Here is a 19525-nt window from a genome sequence, read left to right as displayed (position 1 = left end):
ATGGGGGGAGTGTAGGGGGCACCTACACTGCTTCCAATGGCTCTCCCGGTGGAGAGAATATCTCTTTCAAAAGGTTTTTCGGAATGTAGCCAATGTAATGAATGAAAAAACACTGTTCATCAATCATCCATAGTAGTGGATTTATTTGAGGAGTCACATATTTTAATCATAGCGACTTCATTCGAATAAAGTATAATCACATTATAATCCAAGGTATCCAATTGCAATAATGGTATCCCTATGCATTTCGGGACTATGTCCCTTCTTCATGGGAGAATTCACAATCTGTAATAAGAAATGCAAAGTGTCAGGAAGTGGAAGAACCTCCACTGGAAAAGTACATCAAATGAGGATAAAAAATAAGAATATAAAGTATAAAGCGAAGTTGGACACAAAATCATTCCGGGGAAAAAGGATGGTGTGAAGGGTTACCAAACGGTAGTGAACAGGTCTCCGAACGAAGATTGTGCAAGGTGAACACGGAGTCCGGTACCGAGTGCGTGCAGGGAAGAGTTTTAAACCAAGGGCGGGTCATGGCTAAACGAAGGTGAAAACAAGATTCTGGTTAAAACGTGAGGTGTTCAAATAATATCAAGGAACCTGGAGTGGAAAAACGGCCAAATGAAGAAAGTGAATTGTGGTCGACAGTGAGCCAAATAAAGGAACAAGGAAGTGAAAATAAATGTGGCGTCCAAGATGAAAAGTGCGTGATATGCGTGCATCGGTCACTGATGTAACCACTGACACGAAGAGCAGTGAATAGTGCAGGCTTACCGGATAGTTGTGGAAAGATTTTGCTGAAGGCTCTCGAGCGTGCAAAAATCCCAGTTGAAAACGCGGAAGTAAATAGAGGTAACCGACAACGTGACGTGCATAGTACAAACTAACGAAGGACTCACGTTTGGCGAAGGTGTACACGGAAAACATAACGAAACAAAATGTGATTGTGACGGAAAAGCTGAAATGCAATCTAAAAGATTCACGGGGTGTTAAACAAGTGGGAAAAATTAAACCTGAAGAAAAAGACAATCACAACAAATTTTGGGGAGGAAAATGTGAAGGACAGGCACATAAGGGCGGCCATATTGGGTGAGGGAAGGACCAAAGTCAAAGAAAGTCATGGAAAAAAATAAGAGTAGAAAAAGTAAGTAAAATCAAAAAGCAAAGAATAGTGCAAGTTACAAAATGTATAGTACAGGGGAAGGTAAGACGAAAGGAGATGAAAAGTGAAAAAGTGGCAGAAAGTGGTAAGGCGAAGACAGAATAAAAAGTTAAAGAATGGGTATGGAAGAACAGGACAATAACAGTAAATGTATCAAAACAGGTAAATCAAAGAAAATAGCTGTATTCAATTCTGTCGTTAAGGCCTTTCGGCTGACAGGCATCCAGTCTTTTCATCCAAACAATTTCTCTTTGTAAAAGTCTTTTTCTGTTGTCTGTGCCTGGTCTCAACGGTACAATCTCCAAAACAAGGAACCGTAGTTGGCTGACGTTGTAATGATGCGCGGTAAAGTGGGCCGCGAGGGGTGCTTTCGTGGTCTTGTTCCTTATAGTACTCTTATGTTCGGTTAAACGTACTTTTATTTTCCTCTCTGTTTTGCCTACGTAAGGTAATCCACATGGGCATTTAAGCAAATACACAACATTTTTAGAGTCACAAGTGGCGTTGGTCATGAGTTTAATGGTTTTACCAGATGATGGGTGATTCACAGTGTTACCGTTGATGATATTGTGGCAGTGACTGCAGTTGTGACAAGGTCTAGTGCCCATGAAATGGGTAGGTAGTTCGGTGGGTCGAGACTCCCAAAAATTCTTGATATTTTTAGATCTTTGATATGCAAAGAGTGGTCTATGGTTAAAGATCCCGTGAAAGTCAGGTTCATATTGGATCATATCCCAGTTTTTCAAGACGATTTTTTTTTCCAATTTTTTTTATTTTTTTTTATTAAAATATACTTGCATATGATAGCAATGCTTCTGGTGGAGTATTTTGACACGAAAACTGGTCTCTGATCGCTGGTTTGTGCGATATATGGAGTCAAAAGATCCTGGCGAGTCTTAGACGAAATACGTGCTTTGGCCATTTGTAAAGTGGATTCTGGGTATTTCCGATCTCTGTACTTCTGTAGGATCTTTTGCTCAGAGAGTTCATATGGTGCAGGTTCTGAACAAATTCTTTTGGCCCTTAATAACTGAGAATAAGGAAGGTGTTTCTTCAAAGGTGTGGGGTGACAACTGGTGTAAAATATAGCATTGTTTCTATCCGTAGCTTTCACGAACAGGTCAGTGACTAGCTTATTGTCCTGCAATGTCACTTGAACATCCAAGAAAGGTAGACTTGTGGTGCTTACGGTGTGGGTGAATTTAATGTGGTCATCTAGGTTGTTGATGTAAGTGAGAAACTCAGGGACTTCCTCAGGTTGACCAATCCAGATTAAAAAAAATTAGTTGATGTACCGCCACAGAGTACGGATGTTTTTTATCCATTTGTTGGTATTCAAAATGTGGTCCAGTTCCATGCGGTGCATGAAAAGGTTGGCATAGCTAGGTGCAGCGCAATTACCAAGTGAGGTACCAACTAGCTGTAAATAGTAATCATTGTTCCAAGAAAAGTAGCTGTGATAGAGTGTGAATTGTTATTATCAATTGGACTTTGCTGCATTTGTGTCTTTCAAATGTAAGCCAGTGTATAAGAAAGGTGACATTTTGAAAAATACCCTCTAAATCAAATGCTAGTAGAGGTACCCACAAATTCAGAGATGTACAAATAACCACTGCTCCTAAACTCCATATCTTATGCCCATTTCAGGAATACATACACTTTCTTGACATGCATTTTTCACTCTGCCTATTTTGCTACATGAATTCTCGGTACTCAATGAAAAAACATTGTACAGTGTAACTCATTTGTCAGCACGGATACCTTGGGTTCTTGGACAACCTTTAAACCCTATAAATCCCAGTCACCAGAAGGGTCTACTGAACTCAATTGTATATTGCTTTTGTAATTCTGCCATCGTGACAAAAAGTTACAAACGAAAATGGTGTCACAAATGTTTTTTTCCCCCACTCATTTTCAATATTTCTTTATTTCAACAGGTATTTTCCTTGGGAAAACTTTGAGTAATCTACACATATATGACCCCTTGCTACATTTAGAATTTTGTCTTCTTGTCAGAAATGTATAGTTTTTTCTAGCTCACCCTTGGGTTTCATGTTGGTTCCCTCACAAACTGGAAGTAGATTGAGTGCCCAAAAAATATGAACATGGGCTACCTCTTTGAAAAAAGGCCAAAACTGTGGTAAAAAAAAATATTTTTTGAGTCAGCCCTCCATGTTCTTGAAAGCTGGGAAGATGGTGACTTTAGTACAGCAAATCATTCATGGACGCCATGTTTATGAAAAAAGACAGTCACTTTTATCTGGAGCACTTTTTCCCTATTTGCCACAAAAACTCAAAATGTGGCTATATTTTGCCTATTTTCCTGGTCTCCTCCAGGGGAATCCACAAACTCTGGCTACCTTTAGACTCCACGGGATTTTGGAAAAAAACAACGCACATTTGGCATGGAGCCCAAAGCGCAAACTACCCCAAATAGCCCAAAATGTGCTCAGCAATGGAGGTGGTGGTGGTGGGGGGGGGGGAGTTTTCAGCTACAGCACAGCATGCACTTAAAAAAGGCAATTGTGTAGGTTATTTTTGTAACGTGGGAGCAGCACTTTTAAGCTCCCTAAGGTTGTTGTCTTAGGATCTCCAGCCATGCCACTTTGCCTCTGCTTGTTGGCATAGTCACTGATTTTATCTAATCAGGTCCAAACTCAACATATCTGTCCCATTAGTCAGTTCCCATCACTATCAAACACATTATACGGAATGAAAAAACACATTTTTAGAATTAACCTGCTGTACATTCGCCGTGCTCTGATCTGACATAATATTTGCATTTCTTTCACGTGGAAAAGGTTGCAGCCATAACTATCTCATATCGTGTGGAAATAACTTTGCGAAAACGTGTGTTTTCATGCAAATTCGGTCCCTGCGGTGCTGTTAATGGTGCAGTAAAGTTCAGTAACCTGGCCTCTCACTGTCGAGGCCTACCTGACCCCACTTTTCGACTTGACCTGGTTGTCCCTTTGCTGATTGTCTGGTGCTATGAGTTGATTGCCAGCAGTTGTATTTCAAAATGTTCCAGATGACTATCTCCAGGGTTCATTTTAGGCCGTAGTCACGTCTGGTTGTTTCTTTGTAAGAAATGTAAATTGTACAGCAGACATGAGCGCCCTGCACTAATCCGAAATACATCTGCCTCAAACTGCCATCGTGTGAAATGCCCTTTGTAAGTCTATACACTGGAAGGGAATTTAAGTCAGCAAAAGCTGGGTGAACTAGGTGGAACAAGCATTGGCAAAGCCAATAGGTCCCATTGTTTGACAATACTTTTTTGCCGATGCTTTATTCTTCACAAGGACCAGAAACCTGATTTATGGTAGCACAGGAAGAAAGTCTGAAGGAAGTACTTAAATCCAGAGAAGGTGAAATGTACTCTACTGAATTAACCAACGGTAGATGTAATTCCACTGGTGGACTCCCCTTTGGATTTCAAACTTCGTACACAAAGCGGAGGATTTCATACCGCCATCAAAATCTAAATGAGGCCAAAATAGTTAAGCAATATCGTGCACCTAGAGTTATTTAGGAGGCATTCACACTTATGCAAAGAAGTGGGCTATTTCAAAAGCAGTTTGAACAGCTGAAAGAAAGAACTGGTACAAGTGCACCTCTAAAAATATAAAATGATATTCGAAAAAGAATATTCACCTTTTTAAGAACAACTCTCCTTTACGAACACAGGTACATAACATTTAAAATTCACATTCTTGAAGTAAATTGAAGTACATCAGTGGCACTATTTTTGTCACCTAGTGAATACGCGTTGAGAAAGCCAGTCTTTTTAGCATCTGATTCGAATATACGATGTTTTGCTATGCAACAGAAATACTTTTTGGGGAATCCTCCGTGTACCTCAAATTCAAGCACAGACATGGTAAGGGTGCAGAATGTGAGATAATGACGTGGCTGTGGACAGAGCCTTACACTGAGCTAATGACTGCAGCAGTTCTTTACCACAAAGGTAACCCCCCGTCAATCCTGGGCAATTCTCAGCAACATTGAAAATCTAATTACTACTCTGAGGGGTATATTCACAAGAAGGTGTGATAACTACTGCAAGAGTAGCGTAAGACAACTTTCAACATCGCAGTCCATTGCCGGAAATAATCCCTGTGTCAACGTGGAAATCACAACACGGCAGTAGCAAGCGGTAGACACCAGACAAAGTGCCAAATGTCCGCGTGAAATTCAATGCCACGCCGCAAAAATGCGATACGCGAACGAAAATGTGATGAGGCCAATCAACTGTTGCCACCAACAATTCCATATCAGCTACATGGGGGTGAACACTGCCCCCTAGTCCATAGGCTCAGACACCACCACTGTTCGACCAGAGAGTGTCCATGAATGTCGGGGAACAGACTTAGTAGCACCGGGGCTGAGTGGGGATGCAGACTACGATGATGTTGGTACACTGATATGGACTCCGCCATTGCTGAATCATGACTCTGTGAACTACTGGACCGCAGTGTAGGCCGTAGGCAGCAGTCAGCAGTGGCCCACAGCCATGTGTCTTAGGCTCACGATGCACAGTGCTAGTGACAACAGGGCAGTTGTCAGTAGTGTACGAACACCTCCGTAACGATGATCCTTTTCTCTCCGCCAAGATGCAAGGCGGCATCCTCTTAGGCCTCTACTTGCGTGCAATCATGTGTAATCTGCCTTTGCATACTCGATGTTCAGTTTCAAATCTGTGGCCTTCTCAAGAACAGCCTAGGCCGAGAGTAGTGTAGGCCGGAGGCAGCGGTCAGCACAGGCCATTTACGAGAGTCGCCGGCATAGGTTGGTGGCCCCAATGGCCTGCGTATTTCAGGTTCAGTGGCACCACGTGTTTGGTCACCTCTGTGACTGTGACCCACTTTCATCCAGACTGAGCCGCATCTTCCTCTTACTCGTCTCCGTGCGGCCACTGGTGTGGACTCAGCCATTCGTGATTCGCGACTAGGTGCTGTATGTGGGACCTACTGGTCCGCAGGGTTGTCCCAGTCCCTCATCCACAGCTCGCCGGCTAGCGCTGGACAGGGTTTGTGGCAGCACAGCTCACCGGATGGCGTTGGACAGGATTTGTGGCAGCACAGCCCACCGGATGGCGTTGGACAGGGTTTGTGGCAGGATGTGTTGCAAGATGCGCATATAGCACTATGCCTCACGGATCGAAGAGGGCCTAGTTCTGTGGCTGCTGTATCGGATTTGGGGTCACTGCCATTCAGGAGCCAGGACACATTCTCACATTAGTGACCCACTGGGCCGCAGAGGTTGCCGGTAGAATATGTAAACAAGAAAGGAGTAATGTGGGCCAGCGTCGGGGGACAGTGGTGGTCTGAAAGGCTGACTGGGTCGCGGGCTTCGGGCTTGGAGCTTACACGGGCACATTGTGGGCCCTCCATGACACGCTGGTGTTGGCTGCTGATTAGTGTGGCCTGACTGCCTAGGGTCGGGCCTGATGGGTTTGTGGTCCAGCGGTTCAGGGTATGGCAGGCGCACAGGATCTCAGGCAACTCCGCTAACGAGGATGGCATCAGCCTCAGGGTGGGAGGCGCCGCCCTGGCAGAGATGTTGGGCTTTCCGGAAGAGGACAACACCCAGGGCTACGTGCTTTTTATGCACACCCCTAAGCTGGCCTGGCATACGCCGGCCCATACCACTCTGCTCACGCTTACGGGTGGGGCATAACAGGCAACATTTCCGCAAGAACCCCGACTGGCTGGGGTGACATGGTTGCATCCACTGTCCAGTACACTCCATTCACCAGAGGTGCATTTCGCTGTGGATATGGGTGTGTTCTGCATACTGCGGTCTGTCCAGCACTTCGCCGCCACTCCAGGTATTGTGTACTTTCCCAATCATGGTTCTACTGCATCCTTCACACATGCGTGTTTGCCTCCTCTCCCCACATTCGTCTGTTTTGTGGCTGAGGTGCCAAGTCATTGATTGGTCATGTTCACGGCTTGCCCAGGTTACCATTGTAAGTTGTTCTAACGTGTCTGGTGGGTGGACATGTTGTTGTGCATGTTGGTTGTGATCTTGTAACGTGTGAATTGCCAGAGTTGTGGATTGCATGGGTGTGGAGTTGAGGTGAGTGGGGTGTTAATTGGAAACTTGCCAACGGGCTGTATCTTTCCCTTGGTGCCATCCTGGGAAGGCTGATTGCTGATGGACTGTCGGAGGGTGAAGGGATCATGCACACTGGCTGTGTATTTGGAGGCCACATTGGTGTAGGTCCCAAGGTGTTCTGATGTTGCCTGCACATTGATGTGTGACGTGTGCTTTTGTTGCGCTGATTGTGTGCTGTGTCACCAGGGGCACAGGTGGATCATGTGTGCAGTGGATTGCCCCCAACAACATGCGTGCATCCGGCTATGGCGTATGGTCCTTGCTTGGTCTCCAGCGGTTCCTGCGCATTGTGTTGGCCGTACGGGGCCTGAGGTGCCAGGGTGATGGTGATATCCAGGACAGGTGTGGGGGACTTGGATGTGGCTGGCTGTGAGACTCCGCCAACTCTGGCGGGTGTTGGTTGGGATGTGCCAGGGGCCAACAGGTGCAGCACAGCCAGCAGCTTGGTGTGTGGTGGGATGTTGGTTGTTCGCTGTGTTGGTATGTTGGGCCTGTGAGGCAGGTGCGTTTCCTAGGGGGCCGCTGTAATTGTCTGTGCTGCCCCTGTGGTGGTCCAGGGTGTGTGTGTGTGTGTGCCGGATGGGTGTTGTGGCCCTCTTGGGTGTCTGTGCTGCATGTTCAGTTGCTCCATGGCATCTGTTGCCCTTCCGATGACGCCCTGGACAGGGCTCCCTACTGTGGTGCAGACTGCCGTCCAACTTTACTCCAGGTCAGAGCAGGTGTAAAATTCCTGCTACTAACGTGCCTTATGGCATGTTTTGTGTTCTTATTGCCGGTCTGTCTGGTCATTGTGAATGTTGAGGTGTGGTGTTGTCGCGACTTTTTGCTCTGGAACACCTACTCTGCATCTCATTAGCGATAGTTGTGGGGGTCCTCTGTGGCGATGTTTTTTGCAGCTGCTATCGTGGGAAAAGTGGTGCTCTGGGCTGTTAGCACCTGCTTGTGAATGGTGGGGTAAATTTAATACGACTTAGCCTGCGACAAAGTGATAAAGTGCAGTTATTTCCACAATAGCTCCTTGTGAATATGCCCCTGAGTATTTTAAATATTAGGTACATCTGCATGTTTAGATGTACTATTTGTAAATTTACTCTTACTCTTTTGAATAACTGTACTACTTTAAGGTATTCACAAAATCCAAGTGTAAAGTTACTCTACAGTGTAGTCTTATGACTCTATCTCCTAAAACAGGGGTGGAACCAAATTTACAACTGTAGGGTTAGTACCAAAATGGAGCAGTTGTACACCCAGCACCACACATAGCCAACCACTAGTAATGCAGTACCCTCCCACAGAAAATAATAAAGGGAGGGACTTAAAATAAACCCCCCTAGAGGATAATGGTATAATATATTAAGTTATTAAACACAGCTACAAATAAAAACAATTGTAATTTAATATTTAAAAAAGTTGCCTAAAATGAAACACATTTTCTGCTTTATTTTAAAATATTTCAAAACATTTTGTTGAATTAATAATGAGTACAACATTAATTTGTAATAAAATAAAATGACATTTAAATGTATTTCTCTTTGTTTTTGAATCAATAGAAGCAGGAAGCAACGTTTCTGAATTGCTCCCTTAAAAGGAAAACAGCTTTGATTACTGCCGCATTGATGGTGTGCCTTGTGTTTTTTAACTTCATTTGAGTGAACAAGACATTCCCGCTTCCGAGGCCACAACAGTTAGGAAATATATTAGTACAGTTATAGCGGTCTTCAAGGGCATATCGAATACCTCACAGCACCAGCTTCAGCGAGCATCAGACTAAACTGTATTTTTGTTGACCATTATTGTCTTTTATCTGTTATTTGTAGGACACAAGATAAAAACCGAAGCTAATAAATATTGAAGGAAAGAAAATCCTTATTTGTATGGGGTCACACCCCCATTCAAATGAGGGAATGCCCTCTGATGATAGTGCAGGCGCTATATGTGCACCAGCGCTAGCTGTATTACAGATGAGGGTGCACAAGCATCTGCGGCCCCTTTTGTAATACAAAAGTTTCCCGAGGGTGCGCAAAGTCACTGCAAATGCCCGTTGTGCCCATGAGGCATTTTGTATAATACGGCCCCAGGTCAATTTAGGGCCAGTGCATAATTTGAGTCAGAGGTTGCCGATGGGGCTCACCAGCACTAATTTTTGATTGGCACATTTTTCCTCAATAGACTTTTATCTAGAACAAGATAGAGAAAAACGCAAAAAGGAGAAGGAGGGAGTAAGAGAAAGACAGAAAAAACAATTATAAAGAGAGAAAACAGGGATTTAAAAGAGTGAGATAAAGAGGCTGGGAGTGTGTGGTGTGTGTTAAAGATGCATGAAGTGAAATCAAAACCACCCAGTCTTGGTACTGGGTACCCTGACTTTCATGGTGCCTTTCTCTCTCTTCTGAGCAACACTTTTGGCCCTGGCACTTATTCTTTTAAAAATTAAGCACAGGCATGGCTCGCTAAGCTATCCACAGAGACTCACTCCTTTAGCATGCACATTACTACCATAAAGAAAGCAAACTTCATTTGTCATGACTAGCAGTTTAAAATACCAGTCGCCTTGGCGGTGCTGTGGTTAATCCAAAATGCGAATGACACTTGAAACAAGCTGTCTCTGACAGACTTGAAATGGCAGCAGCAGTGAACATACAGTCAGATTCATGAAGCAAAATTCGGCTCGCAAAGGGCCAGATTCTGCGAATCTGGCCCTTTGCGAGCACTTTTTTTGCATTTGGGATTCATCATCCCAAATGCAAAAATCGCAAATTTTAAAATTGCTAAATTGCGAGGAATTGCATTTAAGGAATCTCTATTTGAGATTCCTTAAATGCAATTCATGAACCAATTTAGAATTGCGAATTGGCAATTTTGGGCCGCTATTTACCGTGAAGTCTGACTTCGTGGTAAATAGCGAAAACTTAGAAAAATGCACTTTAGTGCATTTTTCTAAGTTGTATGTTACACACACACATGTCCTTTGGACATGTGTGTGCGCAACACCAGTGTAAATCACCATTTCAGGGGTGCTACAGGGTGTCCTTTGGACACCCTAGCACCCTTGAAATCTTTTCCTTATTTGCGATTCGCTAATTGCTAATCGCAAATAAGGAATGACTCCCCATTCATTCCTATGGGCCTTAATGGGGATGAATGGAGAGTCATTCCTTATTTGCGATTCGTAATTAGCGAATCGCAAATAAGGAAGCAGTAGAAATCGCTATATATTTTGCGATTTCTACATGCATCCCGTTTTTAATAGCGATTCCTTAATAATCGCTATTAAGGACTCGCAAAAGAGGAGCATGATGAATCTGGGGGAAAGAGCATTATGTACTAGTGAAAAATCGTATCCCATCCTCGTCGCCATACAAATGTAGTGAAAAACTCGCAGCAGACGGAAGAGTGTTCCAACAGGTAAGCATTTCGACAGGGACTGCGAAGGTCCAGCACAGGAGAGGCACAACAAACAACGGACTCTTATTCAAACACCAAAGTTCTGAGTTCTGTTGTGGAATGCACATACGCAAGAACCCACGAGAGGTGAGCATTCCACAACAGAAGGAAACACAAGGAGAGACCACTAAACATTAGTCAAAAACTTTTTCTCGTGCAAGTCATTCAATTTTTGCCACGAATCTTCAAACGTAATGATTGTTATAAAACTGGCTACACCCCAATTAATTCGGGTTTCCTAGCGGATCGCTTTCATAAACAATATTTTAACACTTAACCTATTACTTAACTTTCTAAATCGCAACTGCTGAAAGGAACATTTTGATGACACCTTGTCGCACAACGTGTCACTCATTAACATTTCTTGTGCAAACCCTCGGTCATCATGAGTAGGCAACAGCAATGTGGCCAGAGCACATATGAATTAACTTTCATGTGGGAGGCTTTTAGGTGCAAGCATCTTCAATCTAAAATAATGGCAAATGATGGCTCCCAAAAGCCAGATTCACACGCATGGTCCCCACAAGCATGTGTGTGGGTGCGCGCTCATAGTCCCCACAAGGAAAGGGGGGACGCTCGGCCCCCACACACATATGGCGGGGCACCGGCTCCCCCCTCCCCCGTATCCTCGATGGTGGGGCACACCCCTCCCCCCCTTGTCGCCACGTCTTGATGACGTGGCGTGGGGCGCCCCATCGCCGATTGGTGCAGCCTCACCGTTGACCCGGAAGCAATGGGAGTGCTTCCAGGTCAAGGGGATGGGCTGCCTTCCAAAGAAACTCCTCGCATGGCTAATTACTTTATGGGTTGGTGTGGTGGTGTACAGGACAGGGAGGGGGTGGTCGGTAGTCCCTGACCATACGTATAGGTGTCTGTGTGCGTACACATGTGCGGTTGTGCGTCCGTCTCCTCACGGTAATGTGTAGGGTTTTGTAACATATTTCCTACACAGTGACGCCTTGGAGAAACTGGGCACTTTACAGAGTATAGTTTTTCATAAGAGTGAAAACATCTCAAACTTGAGGTGTTGTGCGCAGAGCATTATTCAGGACGATGGGTGGGGAGCAAGTAGTAATATCATTTATAAAAGCAGAAAACGGTGAGTGGTAGCAACATGTTTTCCCTGGACAACACAATTGTACAGTTAGTGGCCATGTTAAAAACATTTTTACATTAAAATATTTGTAATTGGAGGCACAGGGAGATACAGCCATATACCAACATTTGACATGATTTTTCGTTACGTGACACAACCAGGTCTGAAGATTCCATGGTCAAAATGAGCAAATTTGAATATAGCAATATTGTGAAATGGTTTCTCGGGATGGAGGAAGGATGCAGGAGCTTGTGGCTAATTTATATTTGAATTATTAGCAGTTTTATATTGAATGAAGAAGATCCAAAAGCTATCAGAGCACTTCAAAAGATGTAATATGGTGGGAAAAGGTGTAATTAAACCAACAAAGATAAAACCAACCATTACAGAAGTATTATCCGCATCTAACGTGAACATAAAAACTCTTAAGGTTGGTCCTTGATCCCACCATGGGCCAGTCATTCATGGGAAGATGTAACGCCTTTCAATATTCGCTAGAATGGACGATTGAGAACAAAATACATACATATCCCCATAATATAGAACTGAAAGTCTTACTGGAGAGGGATAGCTGGTAAACTGTGAGACAAATGGTGAAATTTAAAATACATTCGACCTAAAACATCAGCGAGGACCTCTAAACAAATGTGGATACAAACTGGGGCACGCAGGCATGAATACCTCATAATCACATGAGTAAGCACTGCAAGAGCTATAAAGGAGCCTAGATAAAGCAGCACGATAATAGTCAATTTGGGGTAGTACTTTGGGGAAGGTGATCAGAAATTGAGACGCGTTTCTGTACATCAGGACTTGCACAGCAGGGACTCTGATGCTGTACCAATACATTTACCAACAAAGTCTTGGGGCTAGTAGTTCTTCGATACGAGCGTATATGTTTCCATGATTCTCTACATATTATAAGTACATATACTTGAAAACTGGGCAGACTGAATACCAGTCATACTTTTAACGCGCCGCCCAAATATTAACTTCATTTTTTCGACGTTGGACAGCACTTATTAGTCCTACTCTATAGCTGAAAAATCATAGTATCTGGCCCTACACTATTGCTGTGATATATCCCATACTATTGGGGGATTCCGAAGACTTTAAACTACGATTTCTCAACTATTTTAGAGCCTTGAAGAAGTTGTTTCATGACGAAACACGTGTCGGCTGTCAGCTTCAACAACATTCACTACGTGTCAACATATTCAAGATCATTCTTTGCATTTTGACTAGTTTTGTACTTGAAAGACCATTGTTGATATATAGAATTATGTTTTTGTTTATTATTAAAATAAGTTACAACAAAGTCAGCAGTGAAACTTATTAGTGGCTGTGCTCTGTAATTAAGTAATTGCCATCCCATACCAGGTTTGCACATCTGGGGCAATATTACAATAAGTGCCCCGGGGGCTTAACAGGCGTTTGCGCCAACTTTGCACGCCCGGTGCACTTTTGTATTACAGAAGGGGACGCAGATGCTTGTACATCCACTTCAGTGACACCGATAGTGCTGGCGCACTTGAAGCTTCCAATTTAAGAAGGAGAAACCCTTTGTGAAAAGGGAAGGGGTTAAAGGATTAGACAAAAAATACAAGTTCCCTTTTCATGTAGTCTAGAAAGAGAGACTTTTGTCTCTGGGGAGTTGCAGAAAGGTGCTTAGAGTGAGCCAACCCATGTATCAAGGTTGTAGAGGGATCAACAAATTTACAACCATTTCAATATGCATTAGTACACATGATTTTATCAATCTGAAATTAGTGAGGATGTAAACACTCTAATGTAAATTGTATATAAAATTGTTTTTATTGTTTTTATATTAATCTCTGTTCATACCATCTTACGAAACAATTACATACATTTATTCATAAAAAATATGTTAAAAACAATTGATATAACATTTTATCTTACAAGGTAAAAATACAGTTAAAAAAAGTTATTTGCAATACAACAAAATTATCACACAAACAGATTGTCGACGCGGCGTTTCGGTGATTTTTATGTCGTCACGTTCTTCAGGACAGTGTGTGAGTTCAAATCACTATAGATTTAAACACACAGAAGAATCATATGTTAACATTTGATGTATTGACTCAGTGGCAGAACAGAGTTAGACTGTAACCTTCCTAAATTGGCACGCTGTACATCCTACATCCTAAATTTCTTTCATTAAATCTAAACAGTACAATCAATAACACTTTATATCTTATAGATATTTGAACAAATTCTTTCTAGAAAGCTCTGTGATTGTATGGTTACTCTATTTGGAAAACAAGCCTATGCAATATTTGTGAATCCCCCAACCTTCGTTTGGTCTCACCCTTTCACTTGCATCCTTTCAAGCCTCTTATCGTAAAGCTAATGTTTGGGGATACCTGTTTAGCTTAAGATATCACCTATCGATCATCTTAGTATGGATATTACTTTAATTTATAGTATGTTGACTTAATCCATACCTCCAATTAGGTTGTTGCTTGGTCTGCCGCTTTTTTAAGAAATTGGCGATCTGTGACCTTTTCAGGATTATCTCAGTTTCTGTGAAATGATTGTTAAATATAAACCGGGTCATTAGATCCCCTCACGGTATAGTCTCTAGTTCATCTCTATATACCTTATTAGTTATTTCTTTACCTTATTTTAATAAATTTGTTCATAGATGGAGTGGGTCAGTGTTCTTCCGTAGCTCCGTTGATATATGAGATCATAGTGCCTATCGGAAGATACCATGTATTAGTCATTATATTTACCTTTTAACAAGCCATTGTTCACCCTCCTAAATTTAATGCTTATTTATCATTCAGTTCCCTACATTATGGGGTGTAAAGAGTAAGTACCTGGAATTCTTTGCAGGCAGGTCTTGTGCAGAGGACGGTCTTTCTTTTCTACGCCCGGTATTTCCGGTAGAATTTTATTTTCTGGTCTTTTAAAAAAAAACAAGATACAAAAGTTGGAGATTTTGCTGTAAATATTAAACGGGGCTTTTTGTCTATTGATTCCCTATTCAGAGGTCGATTGATCTTACCTGAAAGTATGTCTTTTTGACCAAGAAAGCTCGCTCTTGCTTTTGTGGCGAAATTTCTTTTGGGAACACAGGAGAGATTCTTTTTTATCTGCAAAAATCGGAAGGGTAGCGATTTTGGTAGCTGTTACGGGTCAGTTCTATTTATTCCCTAACGGAACACTGTTTAAGGCTTGGTTCTTCTCTCGGGGGTTCGGGACAGAGTTCTACTTACTTGAATTGGTTTTTCTCCGCGATTTCCGGGCGTCTGCCGTGACCGTCTTGCCGATAGTGTTAATTCTGCACTAGCTGGTCTCGTACTTATATACGCTTCTCACTAGGTCAATCTTAATTAAATCAATGCACCTGTGGTTATTTTTAAGACGGGCTCTATTCTTTCGTCGGTTACGGCGGCCATCTTTGCGTTGCATTTTCATTCACTTGGTACCGTTTAATTGTTTCCGCTTCGGGTTTGTTTACGCTTTCATTCCTACTTTAGAAGTGAAGCGCAATTTTTTAAAAGGTGTATATTCCACCACAGTGGGTTTGCATCAATTATCGCCTCCCAATTTGATATATTCACTCATTAGTGGAAAGAGGATATTCCTTAAGTGAAATGTGGCGGCTATCTTAAAGATGTTAAGGGTGTTATTACTGCTTCGGGTTTACTTCCGCTTTCATTCATACTTTTACAGTGAAAACCGATTGTTTACCAATGGCACATATCGTATAATTTGCCCCAGTGGGTTTACAGTAATTACCGCCTCACAACAATGATATGTTGTTTCATTAGCGGAGATGGGTATTCCTTAAGTGAAATATGGCGGCCATCTTTAAAGGTGTTAAAGTATGGCTTTTTCTTCTTAAAAGTTGTGTTATTGAGAATGAATTCCCTATTATATTTAAAGTGTATGTCTTTTGTTAGTTTCCCTACTGGCTTTTTATTTATTTGGTGGCTATTTAGGTTTTCAACTTATTCAAATCTTTTGATAGTAATCATTTATTTGTTACTATTCCTTCGGTCTTGTGTTTTTGGTCCTGAATTTTATACGGAATCCCCAATATTTTAGACAAATTATTCTTGTTGTGTCTTTAGTTCTATAGTGATTTATTGGATATGGAATCCTCATAATGGGGCTATGGGTGGGGGAACTAGCTTAGGGCACTAATCCAGATCTACCCATATGTTTATTCTTATCAAAGGTTGAGATAATAGGGAACGTTTTTTTTTTAGCATACCTCTTGATCTTATATTAGCCTATTCCTCTATTCTTAAGTTTACGCAGAACCACACATTTTTTGATCCCATTTCGTGGTTTAGAGAATCCTGTCCCATTCCTCCTTGCTGTTCAATCCATTTTTAAAAGTGTTAAATTTGGACATATAGTACTGTTCTCTTTTTCTTCTTTTCATGTCCATATCACCTCCTCTGTTATTTAATTTAACTACTTCAATAATGCACCATCTGAGGTCCTCGACATTATGCTTCAGAATGTCCCAGTGTTCAGCCAAAGGGGCATTGGCCCGTTTCGATCTGATGGCGGATTTGTGCTTGTTAAGCCGCACTCTTATTTCTCTGGAGGTTTCCCCAATATATGCTTTTTGGCAAGGGCACTGGATCATATATATTACGTTTGGGGTCCTGCAGTTTACTAGTTCATTTTGTTGGTGAGTGACTCCGTTGTATGTCACTTTGGGTCCCTTTAGAATCTGACTACAGTTTTTACATGAACCACAGGGAAAATTACCCACTGGGGCCTTTCCATCAATGGTTCTCAACTTATTTCTTTTTTGATCATCTGGGTATGTATGGACCAAACAATTTTTAACTGTTTTGTTCCTGCGAAAAGCATAGATTGGTTTGGGCAGGGGTGCGCTGTTTTGGTTTTGAAGTAGGTTCCAATTCCTGTTTATGAGATTCTTAATTTTATTACTTATATTAGAAAAGTTTGTAACACACACTATCTGTTCTTTTTGTAGGGATTCTTTTTTTGGCTCAAATATACTATCTCTATTGAAATATTTAGCTCTTTTATATGCTTGCTTGACCATTTTTTTTGGATAGCCTCTTTCCAAAAACTTATTAGTCAGGTTTCGGGCGTGTTTTTCGAATTCCTTTTTATCTGTACAATTTCTTTTCACCCTTAAGAACTGGCCGAAGGGTATGTTATTTTTTTGGGTGGATGGATGGTAACTACCATAATGTAACATTGTGTTACGGTCAGTAGGCTTACTGAAGAGTTCTACTTTTAGAAGACCTTCCGTATGTTTAATTTTTAGGTCAAGGAAATTACAGCTCTGGTTACTATAGGTGGAGGTGAATTTTAAATTCTTGTCTCCAAGGTTTATCCATTCGATGAATTCCTTTAGTTCATCTTCACTGCCTGACCATATGAAGAACACGTCGTCAATGAAACGATACCAGGTCTTGATGTTTTCAAAAAAAGGGGACATCTCATTGAATACATGTTTTTCCTCAAAGGTAGATACGTAAAGGCAAGCTAGACTTGGTGCGCAAGTTGCGCCCATGCTAGTGCCCTTTATCTGTTTAAAAAGGTCTTCTTTGAACAAAAAAATGTTCTTTGTTAGAATGATATCTATGCAATCTACTATGAATTGTGCATGTTCGAACAGGTCTTCTTCTCCTCCTTTTAAAATATTCTCCATCATTATTTTTGTATCCTGCTGAGGGATGTTCGTGTATAGTGACTCTATGTCTAGAGTCACTAGCCATTCACTATCCATGTTGTAGGGTTTATTTTCGATTTTACTGATTATATCTGTGGTGTCCTTGATATAGGCTTTTTGCTGGGTTACTAGGGGTTGAATGAACTTGTCCACGTACTGGCTCAAGGGTTCTGTTAATGAGTTAAGACTGGACACTATGGGTCTCATTGGTGGATCCCTAAGGTTTTTATGGACCTTAGGGAGCCCATAAATTGCAGGTATCACTGGGGTTTCATTTTTTAGGAAATTAAATTCCTCTTGGTTTATAACTCCATCTTCTAGGGCATAGTTTAGTCTATTTGATATTGTTGTTTTCAGATTGGACCACTCTTGCTTATTAGAGGATGCATAGTGCAAAGGGTTTTTTAACATTTCTTGCATTTTGGTTTCATACTTATGGGTGTCCATGATGACAATACTGCCACCTTTGTCCCCAGGTTTTATTGTGATGTCTTTACATTCCTGCAAGGATCCTAGTGCATTTTTCTCCTCTTTGGTGAGGTTGTATTTTACCCAAGATTTCTGTTTTAAAAGGTCTTCTAGTCCTTTCTCAATTACTTTTTCAAAAATGTCTACCTCCTTACTGACCATGGAGCCGGTGGGCATCCATTTAGATTTGGGCCTTAGACCTGACTTATTGTCACGAGGGGGTTTTTCCTTCCCTTCGAAGAATTTGTTCAGCCTAATTTTTCTAAAAAAGCTTTTTATATCCCGCTGAAGATTACATTTATCCACTGGTTCAGCGATGGCATATCCTAAACCTTTTTCCAGCAGCCGTATTTCATCAGCGTTTAAGACTCTGCTGGATAAGTTTATGACTGCTGTTTTGGGATCTAGTCCCAATTCTTTTGGCTGCGAGTCTTCATATATGGACGTGCTTGCCCTTGGTTCTGAGGGTAGTAGTTCCTCCCTCTCGCTCTGCCTCTTGGGTTCGTATTTTGGTTGGTTTTGCGTCTGTCTAAAAAAGGCTTCTATTTGGTTTGTTGGCATTACTGTAACTATTATCCCTTGGGGCAGAGGTTTCAGGGTGGAGTTCTGTTTCAGAGTCAGTGCTCGTATAAGAGCTTTCAGAGAAACTGACCCCTCTCCTAGGACCATTTCTTCTATTAGTTTGCCACCTTTGCTTGGGTTGGGACTCCTCTCTTTGTTTTTCGTAATAGTCTTTCTGGAGATAAGGGTAAGTTATTTCGGGTCTGTACTTTTCTACATCTTTTCTGAATTTATTGCTTTTTTTGTTAGTTAGATAATCTCTGTATCCATCTAGATCTCCCTGAATTTCATCTAGTTTACTTTTGGCATCTTCTAATGATGTACTTTCACTTAGTTTTTTCTCCATTTCGTCTAGTTCTTGTTTTTCTATTATTAGTGTGGCATTTGCAGTTTCTATTATTAATAGGAGCCAATCTCGGCTGCATCTATTAGCAATGAAAGTCCAGGTCTCTATGAATTTTTGATTCTTGGTAAATAGACTGGGTTCATTCCTGACTTGCAGGCCTTTTGGGATAATTCCCTTTTTGCAGCACTCAACCAAAAAATCTGCATGCAGCTCTGTCCTTATTACCTTCTTTTTAAGATTCCATAGTTCCTTCCATTTTTCTTCTTCAGTATCTGTTATTATCACAGTATTAGTGGTTTTATTTTTGCCGTTTACTAATTTATTGAATTGGTCTTCGGAGAAGCTGAAGACTTTAAATTGGTCCATTTTTATTTAGGGCCAACGCACCTGTTAGTGCACCTCTATTTGTTCTTTAGAGGTAGAAGTGGAACACTCCTCAGTTGACAAACTGTGCTATTATAACTTCCAATTTAAGAAGGAGAAACCCTTTGTGAAAAGGGAAGGGGTTAAAGGATTAGACAAAAAATACAAGTTCCCTTTTCATGTAGTCTAGAAAGAGAGCCTTTTGTCTCTGGGGAGTTGCAGAAAGGTGCTTAGAGTGAGCCAACCCATGTATCAAGGTTGTAGAGG

Source organism: Lissotriton helveticus, chromosome 10, assembly GCF_964261635.1.
Source record: "Lissotriton helveticus chromosome 10, aLisHel1.1, whole genome shotgun sequence".
NCBI classification, from domain to species: domain Eukaryota; kingdom Metazoa; phylum Chordata; class Amphibia; order Caudata; family Salamandridae; genus Lissotriton; species Lissotriton helveticus.
The sequence above is the reverse complement of the archived record's forward strand: the minus strand, read 5'-3'. Positions refer to the sequence as shown.